This window comes from Pieris rapae, chromosome 11, assembly GCF_905147795.1.
Source record: "Pieris rapae chromosome 11, ilPieRapa1.1, whole genome shotgun sequence".
Lineage (NCBI taxonomy): Eukaryota > Metazoa > Arthropoda > Insecta > Lepidoptera > Pieridae > Pieris > Pieris rapae.
Window position 1 is genome coordinate 4090023 of NC_059519.1, and position 17191 is coordinate 4107213.

Consider the following 17191-nt stretch of genomic DNA (forward strand, 5'->3'; position numbering starts at 1 on the left):
TAGAATATTGCATTTGCGAATGAAAATATAGCAGCATTACAAAATGAGGCAAAATTATGATGGATGCTGATGCCTCGTTTCTTGCTAATAAGTTGGTTACAGTGCAAAAGCAACCGTACTATATTATCATAAGGTTAATTTCAAAGGGGCATAGATTAAAGAATCAATCGGATACGTCAGTCGGCTTGCGTCGCGCAATGCGACACTGGACTTTGTCTCAAATGTATGTATTTCACGTATTGTACACAGATTAAAAGCCATTGTAGGCCACGCCATGTTTTCTAAGCTGACGTACCCGTTTACCGTTTATGAAGGACAGGCATAAAGTCTCTGATTTATAGAGATTGAGTAATTATACAATTTGAATATGCATAAACGTGAAACGAAGAGGTATTGTAGCTGTTTTGAATAAATAGAATACTAACGAGAGCAATAAAATACACAAATAAGCAAAATTCTTTTGCTTCTACATTTTTATCTGATCTTAGATGGGGTTAATTTGAATATTGTTAAAGCACATTCTGTTAATTAAGATTAAATTCGTTCAAAAATGTCAGGACTTGTTTTAAGCATTATAGTCTACCAATCCGAAATAATAGTTTTGTCTTGACTTGAACCCAGCTCTTTCAGCTTCTCATTCCGGTTCGTTAACCATTATAATTGACTCATATTTAAACAATTATATCTTAAGTAGGAACAACATTTGTAAGGAAAGTACGGTAATATTTTGAGGACTGCAATTTCCTGCTGAGATTCCGCATCTACTTGTTGATCTATGACAGCGCATATCATGACATCTGATATGAAACCCACTCACATATTTCAAACGGACAGACAAATTGTCCGCGAGCCTGTAAAGCGAGATTATCTACTATCCTGTAATAAAACTATCAATAAAATTGTACTTTCTAGTAGATACTGCATTCTACTTGTCGCTCGGTAATTGGGTAGTATCATTCAACTTCCCTGAACAATTTTTAATATGTAATGATAACTGGAACATATTATAGTATAAAGTATATCTTTTTCTTTTATTCCATTTTGCTAATTTTATAAGAATTTTAGTAACAAGATATTTGTATGTCTGACTGAAGTTTTGTTGAAAGTGGAATCAGCATGTATGTTCTGATTACGACTTTGATGCTATCTATTACTTTGAATGTTTACAATACAGTTACAATTAAATTTATTTTATATGTTATATAGCTGATGGCCACAATAGTTTACTAAACTTTAAAATAATAATCAATATAAAGCTGAGTAAAGTCAAAAGAGATGTATAGAGAACGTCATTTAAAATCTTTCAGGTTCGTAGATCAAATATTACAACTAGATAATTGAAAGCAGTTTGCACATGTCGCAAGAAAACCATCATGTCTCATAAATATCGACGACTTGTGTGGAGAAGGACAGAAATAAAAATCATCAAAACCGAAATAATCGAAGTCCAATTAATTATTATTAACGTATGAATTATTAAATAAACGTGTTAGCGTTAAATTATACATATATGGTACAATTACAGCATCGCGACCAGACAATTGAGATTCATGTCGCATCAATAAGGGTCTGAGTGATGTCACTTCTGACACTATTGACGCGATACACTTATTAATTTATTGTTTTTAAATTCTCTGAAATGCATGTATCATAATAATAGTTTGGTTAGACAGCCTTTGGAATAGAGGAATTTAAAAAGAAATTACTTTTATTTAAATAAGTATAATTTACGTACATACCCTTACTTTCACACCATCACTGAACACAGCCGAATAAGGTAATACTTAGTTAATCGTGTTTAAAAAATTTATTAAAATTTTTCCTTTCAGATAATGTTTGAACCTTTTTGTGTATTTTATTCCATCTTTAATAAAACTGTTTTTGTCACATACAGTTTCAGTTAAGAGGAGTACAAAATAAATAAAATACACAAAAGTGACATCTGATAAGGTTTTAACTAAAATATCTTTCATCTGTAGTATGACTTTAATTTCCTATTGGCAAGACATACTTACATCCCTTCCGAGGAGAGGTAAGTTTTAGGTTTTGAGTTAATTACCTTTTATACGCAACCATATGATACAATGAAAACGTCTTAGAAATAATTAATGTTGTAACTATTATCGGTTACATGACAATTGCTTATAGTCATTACATTATTCGTGATACAAGTGGTCGGTAAAGAAGTACTAACACATGATACCCCGACAAAAAATTGACGTACATACAAAATTATAATAAGCGTAATCGCTCTTCTGATGGAAATACAAACAGTTTTTTTAGCTTCGAAACCCTTCTCTATAGTATCATGCGTATCGAGGTCCGGTCATGTCATTACGGATGTCATTACAATTTAAAGGTATGTTGGACTATAAAACTTTTATAGTCATATAATTTAATTCGACCAATCAGCTGCTCTCAATCCATTACTGGTATTATGATTGAACGGGTATACACACAGAAGCTATAAAATATAATGTTTATTTCTCAAGTAGAGGATTATTCGTATTATTTTTAATGAACAAAAAAAGAAACTTAAAAAGTTATTGCTCAGTTTGTTTTATTGTAAAAACTAATTAATTTTAATAATTGATCTTTTTGAATCTGGGGTTATTTTCGTGAAATAATTTAAATGAACGTTGACTATGGATAAAATAAATATTAATTTTACAATATTTCCTTTGAAATCAGGCAGAATTGTTTAAAAAGCAGTTGCCATATTTATATCGAAAAAATTAATTACAAAAATTAATAACAGGAAATTGCGGCTAATATTTGACAGGCTATCATTATATGGCTCAACAATAATTTTAAATTAAATTCATTAAAGAACACAGCTGCAGAAAACAGCGGTGGGATCTAGTACTTTAAGTATTTGCAATCCAATTGTCTTCAGTCAATCAATCAATTGTCCAATGACAGTCCTTGCGTGTTGTACTGCGGTATTTGATCGAAATGATTACTACAATAAAATATTACCAGAACTGCAAGAAATACGTCAATCTTTTATATAAAACGTGCGTTTGTAACTCTTTAACTAGTCGATTTTATTGAAATTTTTTGTGTGTGGATTTTTTGTATTTAAAACATTAGAGGAGGTCTGTTGGCTCCATTAATATATATAAGGTATGACATAAAACCTAACCTTTTAAAGGTTTTAAAAAATCTGACCCCGTTCGCTTCAGTTGGTCTAGGCAAAAGGGGAGAGTGGAAGAAATTAAAAGACGTATGTGGATAAAGATGAATTGATTGTCCAAGAACAAATGGTAATATATACAATAATATGAATTAAAAATCTTAGTATACAAAAGTTTACCAAAAGTACTTATCGACATATAAAGATGTCTACGGAATACGAGCTCAACTCAACTACTTCCGTAATGATAATTATGAACTAGATTCTTAATATATAAGTATTTGTAATACTAGAGGACACGACAGCCGTTATCCTTTAGGCACACACTTTAACACAAAATTTAGAGTCAGAAAAAAAAAAATAATCGATATCCGAATCCTTTTAAAAATTCATCAAAATCGGTTCACCCATTTATTGCATTACGGCTTTGTCGGGATAGATTCGATTGTCTTGGTCGTGATAATATCGGCTCAATAAGTCAAAATAAACACATCAACCGTCAACTTCAAAACTTCTAATTGTCAAATTCTCAATCATACTTAAGCATACCATTTCTAAGAAATGACCGGCTAGTCTGAAGTCGGCAATTTCGTTATACACTTTATGTCACATTCGACGGAAACAGAAAAAAATCCTCCCCGAAGCTTTTCAGCCAATTCGGTTCAACCGTTCTTGAGTTATAATTATGTAACTAACCTGACATAATTGAATAGATATAGTAGTACTATCTATAGAATACTACACATTTCATTTTTTAGATCATGGCATGGTCATGTTATTTTTATTATAAATATTAGAATTTAATCCCGAATATGTCATTGACATGATCATCTCTCGTCGAATCTCTGCCGCAATAACTCAATCAATATTTTGTCTGTCATCAATACATTTGATGAATGACACAACAAATTAATTTATAGCGAGCAGCTGTTTTATAATTGCTTCGTTAATTGAATGTTTAATGTTAATATTAAAGTAGCCTGTATGTAAATGTCAACAGCTAACATGAGTGTCATAAAATTGTTTTTATAAGATGTTGTAAAACAGGAATAACATACTTGATAAAACGCTCTGACAAGATCTACTGTTAACCGTTAAGTAATAAATTGTACTAGAATGACACCTTGTAATAACACAATTCAATTAACATTTTGGCGGCTAGGAGTTTCCTCGATAGGGCGTTTAATTCCTAAATTTTGAATTCCAAATTCAAAAAGTATTCAAAAATAGTTTTTATATATAGATGTAACAAACGGGATACGAAGACTATAATCTGTACATAGATTAAAAATCATTTTTAATAAAATAGAAGCACAAACAAACGACTGCTTAGATAATCTAAAAATTATTATATGTAATATAATTGTCGCAGTTTTAAAAATCAAACTTAACATGCCACAAATCAATACACAAGTTGCGGCAATAATGCCGAGACAACAATATGTAAAATAAGTAAAAAGCATGGCTCATCTCATGGCTTGCTCGTTTTTCCAACCGCTAGCTTCATATCCGGAGCCTCCGTCATATTGAACCGTTTATCGGGCCTCAGATGGGGCCCCAATTTCTTATGTCACCGGTATAGCCAGATCGCCTCTATTAATATATTGTTTTCTATGAAATGTAGCAGTAGGAGCATATAACTTTTTTAAATAAATTTATAGACTCCCACAGCAGGGAAAGTTTTTAAAATGTAGTGGGGAATGTGAGGGTAGGTGAGGTGAGGTGCCCTGGACCCTAGGTAGCCACAAAAATGCAACATTTCCATAAAAATATTATGGTATCACTTAACATCAGGTGAGCCTCCTGCCCGTTTGTCCCCTGTTCTATAAAAAAAAATGGAGGTGCGGTAGGGTAACAGTTTCATTAATCGCTCGTCAAACGCTACTGAGAGCCCAACATCCAAGTTGCCCAATCCAGTACAAAGGTCACAATGGAGTATGTGTTCACCGTGTCTCAGGATTGCCGCTTACCTAACGTTTTATAAAAAGAATTGTTGTCAATTGTCAAAATATCACTGTAAAGCAAGCGTTTCACCAATTAAATCAGTAACAACATAACAGGGCCTCAAGGTCGCTCAGTCCAGCCCCTGCTGTGCTTATGTTGTCTTTATCTAAAGACTATGGACTATAGAGTCTTGACAGAGGGGTGCGTTCGCGAAAATGTGCAGCTAAAACGTAAAAAGGGAGCGAATGTGAGTTTAATGAAAGCGACGCCGGCCTCACCGTGTTTCAGGACATGCATGATTTATTGAACATTTTCATATACTTTTGGTTTACACTCTAGTAGGGCTGTGGCGTCTTCAGGATTATTTAATGGAGTGAGGTCTATTGTAAGGCCTGGTATTGATATTAAAAAAACAATAGAGTTAATGGTGCTTGTTTCATTGATGGATAGTTTTATGTGATTGCAGCTTTCACCTCCAAAAGAATTTGTATAGATCGGTAGACATTAAAGATATTAAATGGCTGGAAGAAAAATAAAAGTTTAGAAGAACTTATATGAGCAAAGAGCAGGGCAACAGACCGCGAAGTTGGTCTTCGACTCGTTCAAATAAAGTCATACCAGTCTTACCATGATCCAGGCGCAGAAGCTTGCCAAAGACGGAAGAGTTGAGGAAGTTGTGCGGCACTAACGCGACCTTCAATAATTAAGAGCGCAACTGAAGGCAGCTTAAGACACTCGATTCCGATCTCAATGCAAGGATTAACAACGTAATACGAAAATCTACTACATAAGCGCTTTGTATATAAAAGAAGTGCCCGCAAATTAATAAGTTATTGATCCTTATAGAGTTAAGCTGGGTAATTATGTAATAAGTAAATCAAACTTACGGTACCCTAACCTTCAGTTTCCACAAACATTTGAAATGCCAGTAACAGATAAAATAGTTCCAAATATCTAACAAGACGTGGCCTTTCAAATCGCAAAATCCAGAAAAAGCTAAATGTTTTGAGACGCGGATGTTTTAGACAGCGAGTCGCCGTGATAGCCGAAAGGGTTGGGGCTAGGGCTGGCACTGACACTGGCTTTTCTTAAGTAGGTAATTATTTTACTTCAGAAAAGTTTGTTTAATTTATTATTATTATTATTATGTTTGTACACGTGCCTTTACTTAGGCCTCATGGAACATTACGATCTATCCTAATTGTAGACTAGTAAGGGATATTTCCATAAGAAAGTGTTCTATAACTTACATCCTCTATTAAAGGGAAGACACTCTGTTTTTGAATTTTTTGTAATTAAATTAATAAGTAAAAATATATTTAAAATTTTATTGCAGACATAATACAATATACATGAAAATATTTAAAGCAGCATTAGTTATTGGAAACCGTAAACAATACTTCTAGACAATTAAAATATAACAAGTTCAACAAATTAAGCTTTAACGAAAACACTAATAGGCTTGGCACTGCGGGAGTTGGGTCGCCAGTTTTGGTGTACCTGTTACATGTATGATACAATGATTATTCAATACGTTATTGAGTTTTTGTTTATATTTGCCTGTTTTTCCTTGCTAGTTTGTAATTTCTATGTTCTAATTTAATTTTTGTGAACTTTCATGTATTTTTAATATTCATGTTTGTTGTATAAAAACTCATACATAAATAAGAGTTACATATTATATCAATAATTGTTACTACACTTTACCACAGAAATCTTTAAAACTTTAATCAAATATTGTTATTCTAGAATACTTTATTTTGAATTTAGAATTCCTAAAATTTTATTTATGTGCCAACCCTGGGCGTTGTAGAATATGTAATATCACAAAGATTTTATTTATCTGTCGGCCGGTAGCGTATCTCTGATCGATGTGTACCGTCTGTGGCTTATCAGACCGCATTGATTTGCTGATAACACTTGTGCTTTTGACAACTGACTTTTATATAAGTCCCTAGTACTGGATGGTGCGTGATTGTACCAATAGACTAAACGGATTTTTCATTGAAGTTCCCAAAAATGGGGTTTTTTTAGTGCAATGAGGTAGGGCGTTATTAAAACAAGAGAATTGGAAGCGGTGTTTGAACTGGTTTCAGTAGAAAATTGTAAAATCTCTTTTAAGACTGACTCAACTCGATATTTCTATATTTGGTTAACTAGAGCCAAGTGCTTAAAAAATATACCTGAGGAAGACCAGTTGAACGAATACAATCTGCTCACTTCCTTGTACTGTTTGTATATTAACTACCAGCAGCTGCCCTCGCGAACTTCGTTCCTCTTCAATGTGATTTTACTTATCCTACCTTTTTACATAGCTGGAACATAACATTACATAACATGGAACATGCTATGCTACCCCAGAGACTGTTCGGTTTTCCGGAATGAAAACTTTGTAGGTTTTTCTGTGAATTATTTTCAATATAAAGCTCAGAGTTCAAGTCGTAATTTTTTTTATTAACAAATAAAAAATACAGTTTAAAATTAAGGTATGTAGTATGAGTGTACTTTTGTATGCTGTATCATAAAAATTGTATAAAAAGTAATAAATTTAGGGGTGGAACAGCCTTAACATTTAGGCGGATGGAAAATATACAAATACATAAAAATCGGTCGACCCGAGGAGTTTAATGTTAACACTAGAATTTGTGAAATTTAAATCATGAACAATGCTGTATTTATTTAGTGATTTGAAGGCATCAAAGCAACAAAAGTGTAGAAGTGGACCAATTATTTTCCAAATAAAATAAACAATTTATTTCAGCCGAATTTTCAAATATATTTATAGTTCAATCAAGTAGGTATGCTTTTATTATTAAGCTCTCTAATGTCACTACAGTAGAAGCATATGTGGGAATGAAATGTCCCCGCGAATATTGCCAAGGTGCCCTCTTATATCTATCTACTCTCTGAAAAATATATAAAACTAAGTATTGTTGTGGGTGTTAAAAAATAGAGTCAGTATGAAATATTTTTGATCAGGTCCTGCCACTTCCACGGCTAAAACAATACCATCAAGGTGGTAGACCTCACACGCGCTTAATTAAAAGGGCTGTCGATTTTGAAAAGGGATAAAAAGGGCGCAATTCACCCGATAAGTGTATCTCTTAATGAAGCTATGCAAATTGTGCGCCCACGCACGCGGCGCCTTTGAGCCCGCGCGCTACTGAATTTTTAATGTAGATTAGGATTTATTTGTCCGGTGAAGTGTAGTTAGGGATTAATTACGGATAGCGGATGCCTAGACGGGTTTTTCTGTCTTAAAAGTTGCCTGCTTTTAAGACAGAACGCCCGGTTTACCAGCTTCTTAAAAAGGTAATAAGTCTTTCTACTTTATGTCCAGTTCATAATCATAATATGTATTTATTATCAGGATCAGCCTCCTGTGCCTGGCAGACCTGCTTTTTGCTGTTTCCTTCACCATTCGAGCGAATGTTAAATACGCACATAAAAAATCCATTGGTGCATATCCGGGGACCGAACCTATGACCTTAAGGATGACAGTCGCATGCTGAAGCCACATGGACACTGATCTCACAAAACCCCAAACAATCTAAAGAACAAGTTTAAGATGCCAAAATGCCTATTATAATATTTTAAATACAATATTGCTTTTAATTCCTGAAAATAAAGTACTAGTAAAATTTACTCTAGAAACGGGAGTGCATGTTATTCTGGCAACACATTGCGTGCAATGCAAATGTCGGACCACCGGCGCACGCCCAGAAAAACATTAAGAGTTGCGTTAAAACTGAAATGTTTATTGGTGATTACTGCTATAATCGAATTGAGATAGCGCGCATCACTACGGTGTATTTATAGGTGAATTATTGATAGCAGTTAGACATTTGTTAAATGATATCGGAAATGTTAGTGGGAATTACATTGTTGTTAATATATCATTAAAAAATAATTCGTTGTAATTAGGAGGGAGGATGAATGGAATAGGGATAGCGGGCAAGGATTGGAAATGGAGGTGAGAGACATGTAAAAGAATTTGGAGGAGGCCTTCACACTGAGATCGTTTACTCAATTTTGAAATTGTGACATGGGCTTAATGTAGTCTTAACTATTTGGTACTAGAAAACAGGCAAATTTCGGAGCGTTAGAGAAAACTGTCACAAAAAACCGCCACTCTGAAGATAGCTATAGTCAACCATTTATTTTTTTTGTGTTATTTATACAAAATTTATTTCTCTAGATAATGCTTTATAATAAAACTTTCAATGTATGTAGATACAATTTTTGAAAAGATTTTTATCTTGTTACCAAGTATACCTTTAATTATAATGTATTAAATATCATATTTAAATAATGCCCAAGCCTATAGTTGAAACATATGTTTTCGTTTATATAGTATTTTTTAAATAATAGCAACCTAGTATGGTTATTATTACCAATTCTTAAATGGCAATTGGCAAGCAATCCTTTCTGGCACTGTGAGTATCGATTTGGTATCAATTTTATTAAAAAAAAAAAGGAACTCTGCCTTATATCTAAAACATTTCTTCTGTATGAAGTTTGTAGTTAGACCAAGCTCAAGACGATAATGACTTGAGATACGACTTAGAATGTGGACCTAAGTCTGTGTCAATTAACTGTTAATAAACAATATAGATAAACGATTTCCCAAACAGTCTATATGTCTCAGTATGGTTATTACCCCATGAAGACTCTGCTCATTTAAGAATGTAATACTTAAAGGCTCAAACACAAAAAAACAACTTATATTGTGCATATCATACAATAAAAGCGAATCAAAGAGCGCCCGAAGCTGTTCCAATAATTACTGATATTTAATAAAGAAAACAAATAAAGTATGTTCGTGCGCTCGGCCGAGCATGCTTTACGACCGGTAATAACAGCCGACCACTGATTGAAACATTCTACGCTTGACATCTTGCGTCATTCCACAATTGACTATTGACTAGTAAATTGTGTTAAGTAAGCGAGAAAAACAGTTACTCCCTCAGATACTTGATTTTGACATTCCACGTACAAGTTTTCCGTAAACCTTGGAAAATTTCATAACTATAGTGCATAGTACTGGCATAGGCCTTCAAGGCAACCACTGAAGTAGCTGTCTAGACTGACCTAAACCTTCCTTAAGAATCCTATTAGATTTTGATGAATTCCGCAAGAAATTTCGTGCAGTTATTGTGTTTATTTTGATCGGATGAATATGAAAACTTAAATAATATAAAACAAACAGTCTCTGACTTATCCGTAGGCATGATCAAGTTGTACAACTTTTCTCTAGAATCATATATCACTCTCAAGGCATAGATATTTCAAACTACGAAATAACCTTTTCATTTTTGGGATTTAGTCTATGACACCCACAAATAACAATTCTGTTGATCCAGCGATTATCCCTTACAAACCTCTTTACTAGTTAGTAATGATATATTTACTTCGTTTAACACCTATAGAGGAAGACTATAGACTATATAATATGAGCCAACCACCAAACAAAAGTAAACTCCATCGTCAGGTAACTTCAATCAAGCTTGAATAATTTTCGAAAAAAATATAATTGGAAAATGTGCATTATAACTTAATAATAAAATGGTTCGCGATCCTGTAATTCCAATGACTCGTCTTAAATAATAATGCCTAAACAAAATTCGTGACGATATCCAACCATTCGATTAGCGCGTTTATCGATTATACACAAACGGAACATCGCATCTAAAATCATTCAGAAACAAATCTATTCGAAACTCCGGGTCAAGATTCAATCGGAAGTTGAGGAGGAATTGATCTTTTGTTGAAGAATTGGAATTAATCGAGGATACGTAGACCTCTGCCCATTGTACCATTGTGAACGAACTCATTATACCAAGTATTTTTGATTGCTTTGATTCAAACTCCTATTTGTCCTTTTTGTCAAAATATTGACGCTTAAATTATAAAAACACCTCACCATTGATTTGTTGATAATTCTCGATAACACAAGGAATGTACCTATTATAGTTAGTACATTTAATTTGAAGCTTCAAAATTTAGCAATTGATACATTTTATGATGTAATCAGTAAAAGAGGACATAATTCTGAAACTTCCTTGAAAATATTGTAATATTGTGTCTGCCTCATACTCAATTAGGTAAAATATTTTTCTTTGTCCGGCAAACATATCCGGAACCTTCGCGACGCATGTGCACCTTTGCAATGGTAATTAATAAAACATGAAATTATACTTAAATACTTATTACAGAGTTTATTTTGATAATTAATAAATAATTATTAGTTAAGTAGCGACCCGTGCCGGGTCGTGTGGACATTTAGAAAAAAAAATGTAACATTATCAATAGTTTTCGCAGCGCATGCTATGAAAGGTATTGCACAGTGATGATGTAGCATTCAAATGGTGAAAGAATTTTTTAAATCGGTCCAGTACTTTTTGAGCCAGCTCATTACAAACATACTTAAAATAAAAGATTTAAATTAGAATTAAATTAGATAAAAATCTTTCCTCTTTATAATATAAGTATAGATAGTAGTAATCTCCTGCAAACATAATATAGCATAGCATCAATGATTCTTGTCGAATGTCATCTTGACAGTACAACACGCGTTTTACATTAGCTATTTTAGGAGGACACCTGTGATAAAGCCTTACAAGACCTGGGGGCATTGGCTAATGGACAGTATCGAGTATCGACATCAACGAGATACTGAACCAAGCTGTCAGTAACTTCATCAAAATAGCTTGATTAAAGTGCAAGGGCTATTTGTATATTTATAGAGTTACACAAAACTCAAAAGACAGACAGATATACTATAAGAATAATAATTCATTTCGCAATTTATTCATTGATTTTAGACGCATGTAGTTTCTCTGTGTCTTTAATTTTATTTATGTTTAAAATTTATAGCTAAACATTAACTTCCGTATTCCAAAATCAAATACATACCTACTTAATTTTCTCGTCTCTCATTAGAAATATTTGCCGCCCCTAAATAAAATTATTTGTATTTATTTATATAAAATACTTGTATATGACTTTTATAATGTAAAAAGTTATATTTGTAGGAAATAAAAAGGATTTTTTATTTTATTTTTATTTATTTTATTTATTTATTTATATAAAATACTTAGTGCATTAACCTGCTTAAAGTCTACATAAGATTTCAGGTCCTATCAATTCGTTGAAAGACTGTTTCCTTTCGCACTACATGTATAACACTACATTTCAAAACTTCGAGCCATCTTTTGTGTCTTCTTTAATGGCTAGATATAACAGAGTAAGACTCGAACCCAAAATTAGACATTAAAGTGACTACAACGTAGTTCTTTTTTTAAATAATAAAAGAAGGCCAGATTCGAGATTTAATTTCTTGATCAGAACCCCATGATTAATTTTCTTCTAAGTATGTACTTGTAGAATTATAACCAAGCTATTGGACATTCCGTGTAAGCAACTCGAAGTCGTTGACTCAAAAATATTCATACATGTCATACTAAGCTTAATAAATCACACACAATTTAGCATCAAACGAGCACAAGACGAGTCGCGATCAAACCGTCTTTACGACCGTACCGAGAATCAGACGAACCGTTGTCGCATAAATCAATTTCATCATACACAAAGACAATCAACGATTTACCATCATAACTCGTACACGACAACATGGCCTTTAATATGCAAAGGATAGCGGATGTTTTGCCTTGAACAAAAGTTATATAGGTGCATGTTTCAAATTGTTTAGTTGTAATAGCAGTTTTATTCGGCGGTAAATCAAAGACCATGGTACAAATAAACCGGAATGCCTGATAGCTAAGGATGGAGTTTATTAATCACTGGCTGCCCTCCAACTCAAATTTTCTTTTATATAATTTTTTGTAGCTACATATCAACATATGAAAATTTATGCCATGCTGCCCCATAGTTTTGTGTTTTTCTGTAAAATGTTTCTTACCTCCCCCTTTCTCGGAGTTCAAGGAATATATCGCTTATTTGTATTTTATTTATAATTGAGACCAGATTGTAATATTGAAAATTATTACTTTTTTATCAAGAGCGTTACATCCTTTATAAAACCCAAGCACACACCCTTTATAGTCTCACATTTGAGGACCTGATCTCACACTTGTGTATCTGTTTTACTACTAAAAATTTCAATCATCGATGTTTCAAATATAACATATTTATTTATTTATTAAGACTACAACATCACACATATTACGAAATCTACTGATTATTTTATAAAATCTTCTATCTAAAATTTATGACAATTTATGTAAACATAAGTTTTGCGAAAATTAGAAATTAAAAAATACAATTAAAATATATACAAGATAAGACACACATACAGTACAATAAAATAAAATTACCAAGAATTGTTGGTACTTAAAGTAGAAAAAAAATCATCAGCAAAACAGCGGATTAGTTTCGAGGGCAACGCATGCCCCCTAAAACTCTAACCACGAACATCAGCGTGACTATCACATTCTTAATAACTAAACTATAATATGCTTCTAGGGGTGCTACAACTCTGTTTGGGTCTTGGCCACAGACACACATACACATGTGGTACTCAGCTGTTAGAAAAAACACAATATCATAAAACAGATACAGAAATCTGACAGGGTAATACTAGTTAATATAATATAAAGTATAGCTATAATTAATAATTGGCTTAATACCAGTTTTTTTTTTAAATATCAATATAATTACCTCATAAGATTTACGTTGTCTCTGATATTAATCCATGTTTACACCATATAACTGAAACAATAAAACGACGTTTAAAAATTGTCACTTCTACTGTAATTCATCTTATATATATAATACATTTTTTGGGAATCTTTTTAAACAGTTCCCTTAATATGTATACAATTTTAAATCACCACTTTTTTCTAAATTGTTAAGTTTATTCAAACCTTTAGTAAATTTCAATCAGATTCCAAAAATCTAATAACAAGTTGTTCTTAAGTACAAAATAACAAATCTATAGTTTTTATGTTTGGTATTGCATACAAGTCATTTATGCGTCAAAAGTAAAAGTTGTATCAATCCGTATAAAGATATACGAGTAATCGATTAATTCGCATATTGGCGCCACGAAGACTTATAAATAAAACCAACATAAATTAAACCCCCGTTTACAGTTAACTTCAAGAGAACACAGATCACAGTGATTGGTCGTCGTTTAAGGCATTTATTGCGGTCATAAACTGTATTTAATGGATGCCAAAAATCAGGTTAAATCTTACGGTTTCTGAAAACATCTCAATCTTTCGCACAAAGTTAATGAATGTATCGTTTTGAAGGTTTTAATAATAAATGTATACTTTAGTTGGAACAAAAACTATTCGGTATAATTGTTAATAATAAATCAAAATCTATAAAATGCTTCTACACGGAGCGCGAGATGCATTGGTCATATCCCTGATCAGAATTTTATGATTTATCTTTAGCTACAAATGTTTACTAACAAACACCTTTCATTTTGATCGGGATTCCTAATGGCTTGGGAAATGAATGAAAAATCTGACGTTCACAAGAAGGCACTGTGCTGCCTATATCATGTTTTTATGGAAGAACTTTGTACAAGGGACAAGGGATATAAGATAGGGGGTGCCTACGGGACAGACATAAAAAAACAACTACTGCACTCCAAAGACAGCGGACACCTTCGTTCTGGCTTTTGAGAAATATATTTTTCACTGCGACCCTAATATAGTCGCATTAAGATACCCCAAAGCAATTTCATGGTGACGTCATCGGAATTTTTATTCCAAAAGCCTGATTGATTCAATGTCCCAATAAAAGCAAATATATGCACATAACAGCACAATTTCTCAAGTGAAGTCGTAAAATGTGCAGTTATTTAAATCATAAATATTTCTTGTCGCGCGCCTGGATAAATCATTTCACTGTAAATAGGGTATGTGATGTAATTTTTAGGGTGACCACGATTATAACGTAATACGGGTAAATTTTTAATGCGATATACTTAATTAAAGATTAGGCTACGGAGCATGTATTTAAATATATGTAATGTCAGAGGGTTGGCGAGTGCGTTACCGACCCTTAAAGAATGGGGACACTCTTTTCTTGAACGACCTACGATTGGTTCGGAAATACTGCAGTATGCAGCTGGTTAGACGATGGTGGAGTGCCTTAAAAAGCGCTCAGTTGTTAAAACCTGTTGTCAAAAAGGTGATGGTGGATTTTCGTATTCTGCCTCGACATACGACTTTGCCGCAGGTGATTATGATTAGCTCGAATTCCGTGAAGGAATCTTCAAAATGTAAAGGAATTTTTAGTGTATAAAGATACACAAAAAGTCGACAACGTATGTCAAACACTGATCACCTACTTGCCTATTAGAGTGACAAGTAATCTCGAATCAGAGGCACATAAACCTAAAAAAGGTTGTTGCGCCACTGATTTATTTTATGGTCACCCTATTAGTATAAAGATCTTTGCCGCCCGCGGAGCACGCACGACGTATGTATTTACTAATGATAATTGTTTTATTAATTGCATATTATGTTTTGATCATCCTTATCAATTATTAAAAAAAATCCAAATACAAAAATACTTGTTATTTCATTATTTTCGAGTTTACAGAGTTTCTATTGAGGAGGACCTATTTGTTTGTACACTGGCTGAGTTCACAAGAGTTGCTAGCTATATTGTTAGTTATGGATAGATAGATTTAGGAATATAAGTTTAATTTTTTAATGTTTTTATCTAGAATAGTTGGTGTGGGATTTTGGAATTCTATCGTATTAGTAATTACTGTTAAGATAGAAAAATGTAGTGAAATAAATAAATAAATATTTTCAAATTACGACAAGGAACAAAATGCCACATAAGTATAAGTAATTTGTATCACTATACAGTAAATCTAAGCTATAACAGTACTAAGTGTAATACAGTATAACAGTATCAATATACAGTAAATCTGATCTCTCTATATCCTTTTCTTTCTCTAATGCTCTCTCTTTCTTTCTTCATCAGTGTTGCCAAATATAAAATATAGACTTTTGAAAAATAAAACAAATGTTTCGACTATTTCAACGAATAGTCGTATCATGTTCGTTATTTTACATAAACATAATCTACCAATCTATAAATCTACCACAAAACAGCTGCGTAGGAGACAGCTTATTTATAAAATTAAAAGTAAGATATCTAAGCTGACACGCGGACTGGTTCTGTTGTGACCATTATGACGTTTGCATTATCTGATAACACTGACAATTTAATCATTGTCATTAATAAACACTCTTAATACGTATATTAACCCTTTCAGAACTGGCGTGCACAATTGTAGACATAAGATATAATTAATAAAATAAATATTAAACTCTTAAGCTTTCCGGTTGAAAACTGTTGTATTCATTTGTTCACTTATAAACTACACAATTTAGTACTAGTAACCCCATCTGTTAGCATATTCTAGCGCTTTTTGACAAGTTGCGACCAGTGCCCGTTCGTGATTTGAACTGTACAGGTAAGCTATTTATTTTATTTTTTTTTAATAAAAATTAGTGCAAGAAATCATCTGGAAAAATTATAAATGGATATCTAATATTATTAGGGTCATGTGTAACGTAATGTTTGTGTATTTTTTATCACCTTATATTAGTAATCTCGATTTTTATATTTGTGCTCAATTGTTCCCATCAGGACTCAACTGAGTTTTTCTCAATGTTAACGGTTTCTTACGAAAATATGTTTTGTTTTTATTTTTAACGTCTTGCTCATCATATAAATAAGAACAATGTATAAAATTAATTATGATATTGTTTAGGTATATTTTCAGATTCAAAAACACCAATATGTTCTCACCGGAGGCGTTACAAGCATTAGAAAAAGGAGATTTTTCTGACTTATTGTTATCATCTGATGACGAAGATTATTCTTATGGAGATTCAATTCGTACAGCACCCTTAGCTGCTAGAGTTGGAGCAGATGTCATTCACCAAAACCAAAGGGAGTTATTTCCACCTTAATCTGATGACGATGAAGGACCTAGCAAATTTTATAAGATTACATTTAGCCACAGGAATATTTAGTTACCCTTGTTTGATAATGTACTGGGAGACAAACATTAGCATTCCCTCACAGCTAATATGACAAGGGACCGTTTTT

The 17191-nt window shown here is 32.7% G+C and overlaps 1 protein-coding gene across 1 annotated transcript in view; it reads right to left on the reverse strand.

The window, feature by feature from the left end:
* Positions 1-17191, reverse strand: part of LOC110999515 (protein tiptop) — a 196056-nt gene that overhangs the window by 156837 nt on the left and 22028 nt on the right. The window contains exon 2 of the mRNA XM_022268595.2: positions 13760-13810. The gene's annotated coding sequence lies outside the window, so the exon portion shown is untranslated. The remainder of the gene's footprint in view (positions 1-13759; positions 13811-17191) is intronic.